Source organism: Gossypium hirsutum, chromosome A01 (assembly GCF_007990345.1).
Source record: "Gossypium hirsutum isolate 1008001.06 chromosome A01, Gossypium_hirsutum_v2.1, whole genome shotgun sequence".
Taxonomy (NCBI): Eukaryota; Viridiplantae; Streptophyta; class Magnoliopsida; order Malvales; family Malvaceae; genus Gossypium; species Gossypium hirsutum.
In genome coordinates, this window is record NC_053424.1 from 37578587 (window position 1) to 37585450 (window position 6864).

Below are 6864 nucleotides of genomic sequence, written 5' to 3' on the forward strand. Positions count from 1 at the left end.
CTGGGACGGGTTTGGGGTGTTACAAATTTAGAAAGCATCTCTTCAAGGTTTGGTTTCTTCTCTTGTTGATAAGGTGGCTATTGAAAACCCTGAGGATTTTGTGGCTTTTCATTCTCTTGACCACCCTAGGAGAAATTTGGGTGGTTCCTCCAACCTGCATTTTAAGTATTACTGTATGGGTTATTTTGAGATTGGAAGTTATTGTTACCCTTATAGTTGACTTGTTCTTCTTCAGTTGTAGGATTGAAGGATTGGTATTCTGTATGCACACCTCCGCCACTTGAGTCACACCTCATTACTGGATGTACCTGCGTAGAACCAAGTAAACCATCAATCTTTTTCTTGAGAAGTTCTACCTGATTAGAGAGCATGGTGGCTGAATCGATGTTATAAACGCCTGCTGTTTTTATTGGCTTTGTCCTCATAACTTGCCACTTATAGTTATTCAGTGATATCTCCTCTATAAATTCATAGGCATATTCCAGTGTTTTATTTTTTATGGTTCCACCAGAAGATACGTCAAACATTTGCCGAGTTGAGGGATTCAAGTTATTGTGGAATGTTTGTATTTGAAGCCAAAGCGATAACCCATGGTGAGGGCACCTTCTCAGTAAGTCATTGTATCTCTCCCATGCATCGTAAAGTGTTTCTAAATCCATCTGCACAAAAGAAGAGATATCATTACGTAATTTACCCGTTTTAGCCGGCGAAAAATATTTTAGTAAAAATTTCTCGGTCATTTGTTCCCAAGTAGTGATAGACTCTCGTGGTAACGAGTTCAACCACTGTTTAGCTTTGTTTCTCAGTGAAAAGGGAAACAACCGAAGACGTATGGCATCATTAGAAACGCCATCGATTTTAAATGTATCGCAAAATTCTAGAAAGTTTGCTAATTGATCGTTGGGATCTTCATCCTGTAAACCATCAAACTAAACAAAATGTTGTATCATCTGAATAGTGTTAGGTTTTAATTCAAAAGTATTTGCAACTACAGCAGGTCTAACTATGCTAGATTCAGTTCCTGTTAAAGAAGGTTTAGCATAATCATACATAGTACGTCGAGCAGGATTTTGATTAGCCACAATTGCAGGAGGTAGCTGATTGCCTTGGTTTTCAGCCATCTCGTCGGTTGGGGGTTGAGTATCATCTTCTCGCTCATCCTCCGTGTGTCGTAAGCTACGCTTTATTTCTCTTTAATTTCTACGAACTGTGCGATCGATTTCTTCGTCAAAAAGTAATGGTCCTGACGGGTTTCTTCTAGTCATAAACTATAAAAACCTGCCAAAAGAAAAAATAAGTAAATTAATAAATAATAATAATAATAAACTAAAATTAAATTGCAAGAAAAATAAATGGCTAAAGTAATAAAAATTTAGCGTTCTTAATATTTTGATATCCCCGACAACGGCGCCAAAAACTTGATCGCGTGATTTGTAACAAGTAATAAATATTTATAATGAAGATCAAACTTAGACTAACTATTATCATGACGAAAAGGCAAGTGCACCTATCGTACAATAGTATTGTAATGGCAAGACTGGGATATCGTACCCAAGGGACCCAAAAGTACTAGTAATAACTATCTTTTTATTATCTAGCCTAAGAATAAAAGGGTTTGTTTATTAAACTAATTATCTAAACTAATTAACTAATTTAATTGAAGCAAAAAGAAAATTTGGAAAAAGACTTGAAGAAAAGCAATTGATAAAGACGACACCCAAGGAGGAATCCACCTAGATTTCACTTGTTATCTGACTCTGAACCTGACGATTTGTTCACTTGACTTGACCCGTAAGATTCCCTAACCTACGTTATTATCCCTTTGGAGACTAATAACGTCTAACCCTCAGTTGAATTAATCAAAATTTCTTTCTTAATTAAAACCCCTAGGGAAGCAGTAAATCACTCATGGACTCCCATATTAGGTTTCACCCTAATCCGGCAAAATCTCGTAACCCTATTTCTAGGCGTTCGATCAACTCCACTTAATTATGCCAAATCTACTCTTAGGCAGGGTCTATTCCTCCTCTGCATAAGCACATCAAATCATGAATTAATACCCAGAATATTAACTCAAGCATTAAGAACACATAATTAAGAACAAATCAAGTATTTATCATACAGTTCAGATAATAATGACAAGATCCATCATAGGTTTTATCCCTCTTAGGTATCTAAGGGGTTTAGTTCATAATAAAATAAGAGTACATCTAAAAAGTATAAAAATAACAAAACATGAAGAAAACTCTAAAACCCCTGAAGGAATTCTAAGAGAGATCTTCAGTCTTGGAGTAGCTCCGGCTTTTGGGATGGATCGTCTGGCTTCCTTCAAGTAATTCCTGACGAGTGGTTCTGTTTTCCAGAAAAGTTCTGGAAGAGGCCCCCTTATTAGGTCACACTTAGGGTGTTTATATAGGCTTTGGATTAGCTTTATTCCTCCCTAAGTACCCTTTTCTGTGTAAAATACAACTCTTTGAAAAAGGGACACGCCCGTGTGCCACGGCCGTGTGACGTATTTGTCAGGCCGTGTTTGATCCGTTAAATTGCACACGGTTGTGTGGGTCAATGGCCAGGCCGTGTGAATCGTGAGAGCCTTGGTCGACACCCTCGAAGGACACGGGCATGTGAGCTGCCCGTGTGGCAAGGCTTAGGTCGTGTGATCTTCTCGATTTGGTCCGTTTTGTCCCTTTTTAGCTCCTTTTTGGCTCCTTTTGACTCTTGGTGCTCTCCTGAGTACAAAAATGAAATAACCAGATTAAGAGCACCAAAATCCACAAATCTAGTAGTAAACATCCATAAATATGCTAAGTATTTGGGGTAAAACTATGTATAATTTGGCGTTTATCAGTTGATAATGTGATCGATATCTCTGACTTTCGGTGATCCTTGAGCTAGTTAGGCGACACTGAAAGCAAATGGAAAGGAAAGAGAGTAAGCATAAAAGTTTAGTAAGTTGCACATAAGTACGTACACAACAACAACATTTTATCAATGATCCACATGCTCATGATACCAAAGTAGGCATAAGCATAACTTACTCATTACCATCCATACTAGTCACCTACTGTTCAATGAGCTCATATCTTATACATACCAATTAGGTATCTGTACCACTCACAACACGGTTATACTTTCCTAATTAGCTTAAGAACACAACGTTCATCGTTGAACCATTTGGAACACTACCGGATATTCATTAAGCCTCAAACGTGGGTAAAGTGTCAATGCCATGTCCCAGACATGGTCTTACACTGGCTCACATCTTAAGTCGATGCCATGTCCCAGACATGGTCTTACACTAACTACCATCTCGTAGCCGATGCATGTCCCAAACATGTCTTACACTGGCTTACGTCTCAAGGCCGATGCATGTCCCAAACATGTCTTACACTAGCTCTCGTCTCAATGCCGATGCCATGTCCCAGACATAGCCTTACACTGGCTCTCATAATGTGGCCGATGCATGTCCCAGACATGTCTTACACTAGGCAACAATAACCCATATGTCACGGCATGAATATCCGATTTGCCTGCTAGGTTCAAACAGGAACTCTACTATCTCTATTATCTTCATACCATCTCATTTTCGCAATCAAGCATTTCATGCTATATTAATTCAAATACAATTCAGTACATTCATTAATAATGTAGTTGTATTATTTACATACAACTTACCTCGGATTACAAAATGTACACGACTAGTCGATTTAGTCGATTTGCTTGGTTTTCCCCGGTCTAGGTTTGGATTTGGCAATTCTTGATCTAAAACAGAAAAATGCACTCATTTAATCTCTAAATAAAATTAAGCAATTAAAAATTCACATCTTCGATAAAATGACCATTTTGCCCTTAGACTTTGGGAAAATGACCATTTTACCGCTATGCTCGAAAATCAATTTTTATCCAATTTCTTCGCATCTTAAGCTTAGCTGAACTCTTTTTAATCTTATAGCAACCCCAATCTCTTTGTTTTACACATTTATCAATTATTTTACAACTTGTGCAAAATGGTCTCTTTAGGTGTTTTAATGATAACACCTTTCACAAAAGCTGTCTATTACACAACTAAGACTCATATTCTTCCATAAAATTTCAGAAAACACCCTAAATTCTCTAATGGAAAAACCTTATACTTTCAACCATTTTGGTGGATATACCCCTCATTTGAAAGCTCATGCTTCTAGGGTTTCAAAAATGTAAAAATCATTAAGAGAAACTATCAAAATCACTTACTTGAGAGGGCTCAAAGTTGCTGAAATTTTTGAAGCTTTCAAACCCATAAAATGGCTGATATTTTTAGCTAATAAGAGAGAAAAGATGATAGCTTTTCCTTTTTATTTATTTAAAAAGACAACTAGTCAAAATTGATGACCTAAGCTTCACCTAATTTTGACCTTCTCTCCAATTTGTCTCCGATGGCCGGTCAAGCTATTGCCTAAGGGTCTAATTTCCCTTTAAAGACCTCCAATTTTGGTTCTCTAACTATTTGACACCTTTATCTATCAATTTAGGACTTTTACACTTTATGCGATTTAGTCCTTTTTCGCAATTGGGCTCACAAACGTCAAAATTAACTCACCAAATTTTTCATGTACCATTATAAACATGCTATGACTCCAAAATAATAATAAAATAATTTCTATGACTTTGTATTTGTGGTCCCGAGACCACTATTCTAACTAGCCCCAAAATCGGGCTATTACATTAAGTTTACTTCAGGTTATACGAACTTACTTGGTAATTGCTTCGGTTTCGTATTTCAGTTATTCCAAAACCTTTCGTTTACCATGGTCGACCTCCAGAATTGGTTCTTCGAGTTCTATATTAGTAAAAATAAATTATTAATACCTCACATTGTTCATTTTCGGCTTAAGACTCACCCCAGGCAAAATGACCAATTTGCCCCTAACCTTTCACACTTTTACAATTTAGTCCTAAGGCTCGTATAATGAAATGCATGAAGTTTCTAAGTTAGCCAAGACTAGCCAAATATTTTTCTTGCTTATAGCATTCCACATTTTCTTTCATTTCACATTTTTCTACCCATTTTCACAACTTTGACAATATGGTCCCTTAAGCCATTTCTATGAAAAACAACTTAGTAAAAGTTGTTTACCATCCTTTAAACTCCCATATTACTCCATAAATCATCAAAACACAAACATCTCATGCATGGGTAAATTTTTGAACATGAACCCTAGCTTGAAATATGGGTAGAAATAGAGAGACCATCTTACGAGGATCTCAAAATTATGAATAGCATTAAAAACAGGCTAGGGAGCACTTACTATTGAGCTTGAAATGTTAAAAACCCTAGCTATGGAGAGCATGAAAATTTTGGCAGCATGGAGAAGATGAATGACATGATTTTGGCTTATTTTTCCCTTTTTATTCTTTAATTAACCAAATGACCAAAATGCCCTTCCTTACTAAACTTCTAAAATTTTCCATGCATGCCCATTTTTGTCCAAAAACATAGAAATTGGGAAAATTACTCTTTAAGGACCTCTAATTAACATTCCAAAGCAATTTCATACAAATTGCTTCTAGAACCCACATTTTGCTATTTATTCAATTTGGTCCTTAATTTCCAATTGGACACCTTACACATAGAATTTCTTCATGAAACTTTAACACATGGTTAATGTCATATCCTAAACCTCATAATGATCATAAAATAATTATTTTAATGTCGAATTTGTGGTCCCAAAACCACTATTCTGACTAGGCCCTAATTCAGGATATTACATACGAGCTTACTAAGCTATATAGCTTACTTTGTTGCTTTTCCATGTTTTATAGTGATTTCAAATCTAGCTCAAATTGGGGGATCGTCGGAGACTACATCACACTATCCACTGACACTTTGGTACTTTTGAAACTATGTTTTGGGTCATATGGCATGTATAGGGACTTTGAGTCATTTTCGTTATGTTTTGGTAAGGATATTGGCCATATAATTTGGCAATGTAAATGTTTATGTTTTTCCATGTATATATATAGCCATGTGTGATAGCTTATTTTGGTTTGTATGGTATGTTTGAATAATGTACATTAAGTATAGTTATGTCTTGTGAATTGAGTTGGTTGTTGGTTATGTGATGATTGGTGATAATAGGTACTATGAATGGTAAATTGATGATTTGTGGATATAGGTATGCTTGTGAAATTAGGTCAAATAATGCATATTTGATAATGGTTATTTAGTGAATTGAAAAATCAAGGATTGGTATGAAATTAGATGACTATTTGTAGTTTTTATGTTTTGTAGTGATTGATGTTGAAAATGGTATAAATCATGCTTGGTTTGGAAGTGAATTATATGTCTATTGATGCTAAGTTTCATGACATTTGGGTTGTGTAGGTATATGCATATTTGGGTGGCAAATTGGCTTGGTAAATAGCCTATTTTTGTCCACACGGGTGTGTGTCTCAGCCGTGTGTGACACACGGTCAAGTACACGGTCATGTGTCCCCTGGTGTAGAAATTAAAATCAAGTATACCCTACAGGTTTGCCATAAGTCAGTATACCCTACAGGTTTGCCATGGCCTAGCACACGGGCATGTGTGGCCATTTTTAAGGCACACGGGTGTGTGTGTTAGCCATGTGACCCAAGTCAGAGAGTTACACAGGGTCAGACGCAGGCTGGGACACGGCCATGTGCTCCAATTTTGAATGTCCACATGGTCTATAACACAGGCGTGTCTGGTGGCTGTGTGAGACACACGGCTTAGCCACAAGGGCGTGTGTCCACTATTTTGCGTAAAATTTTCAAAGTTTAGTGGAAGTTTCTTGAGATATCGATTTAGTCCCAAACCACTCCTAAAGCATGTTTAAGGCCTCGTAGGCTCGTATAAGGGAC

The 6864-nt window shown here is 36.8% G+C and overlaps 1 non-coding gene across 1 annotated transcript; it reads left to right on the forward strand.

Annotated features, from left to right (window-relative positions):
* Window positions 1-585: 585 nt before the first annotated feature.
* Window positions 586-692, forward strand: LOC121208327 (small nucleolar RNA R71). The gene has a single exon (XR_005903297.1). It is a non-coding gene; the product is annotated as a small nucleolar RNA R71 (small nucleolar RNA).
* The last annotated feature ends 6172 nt before the right edge of the window (window positions 693-6864 follow it).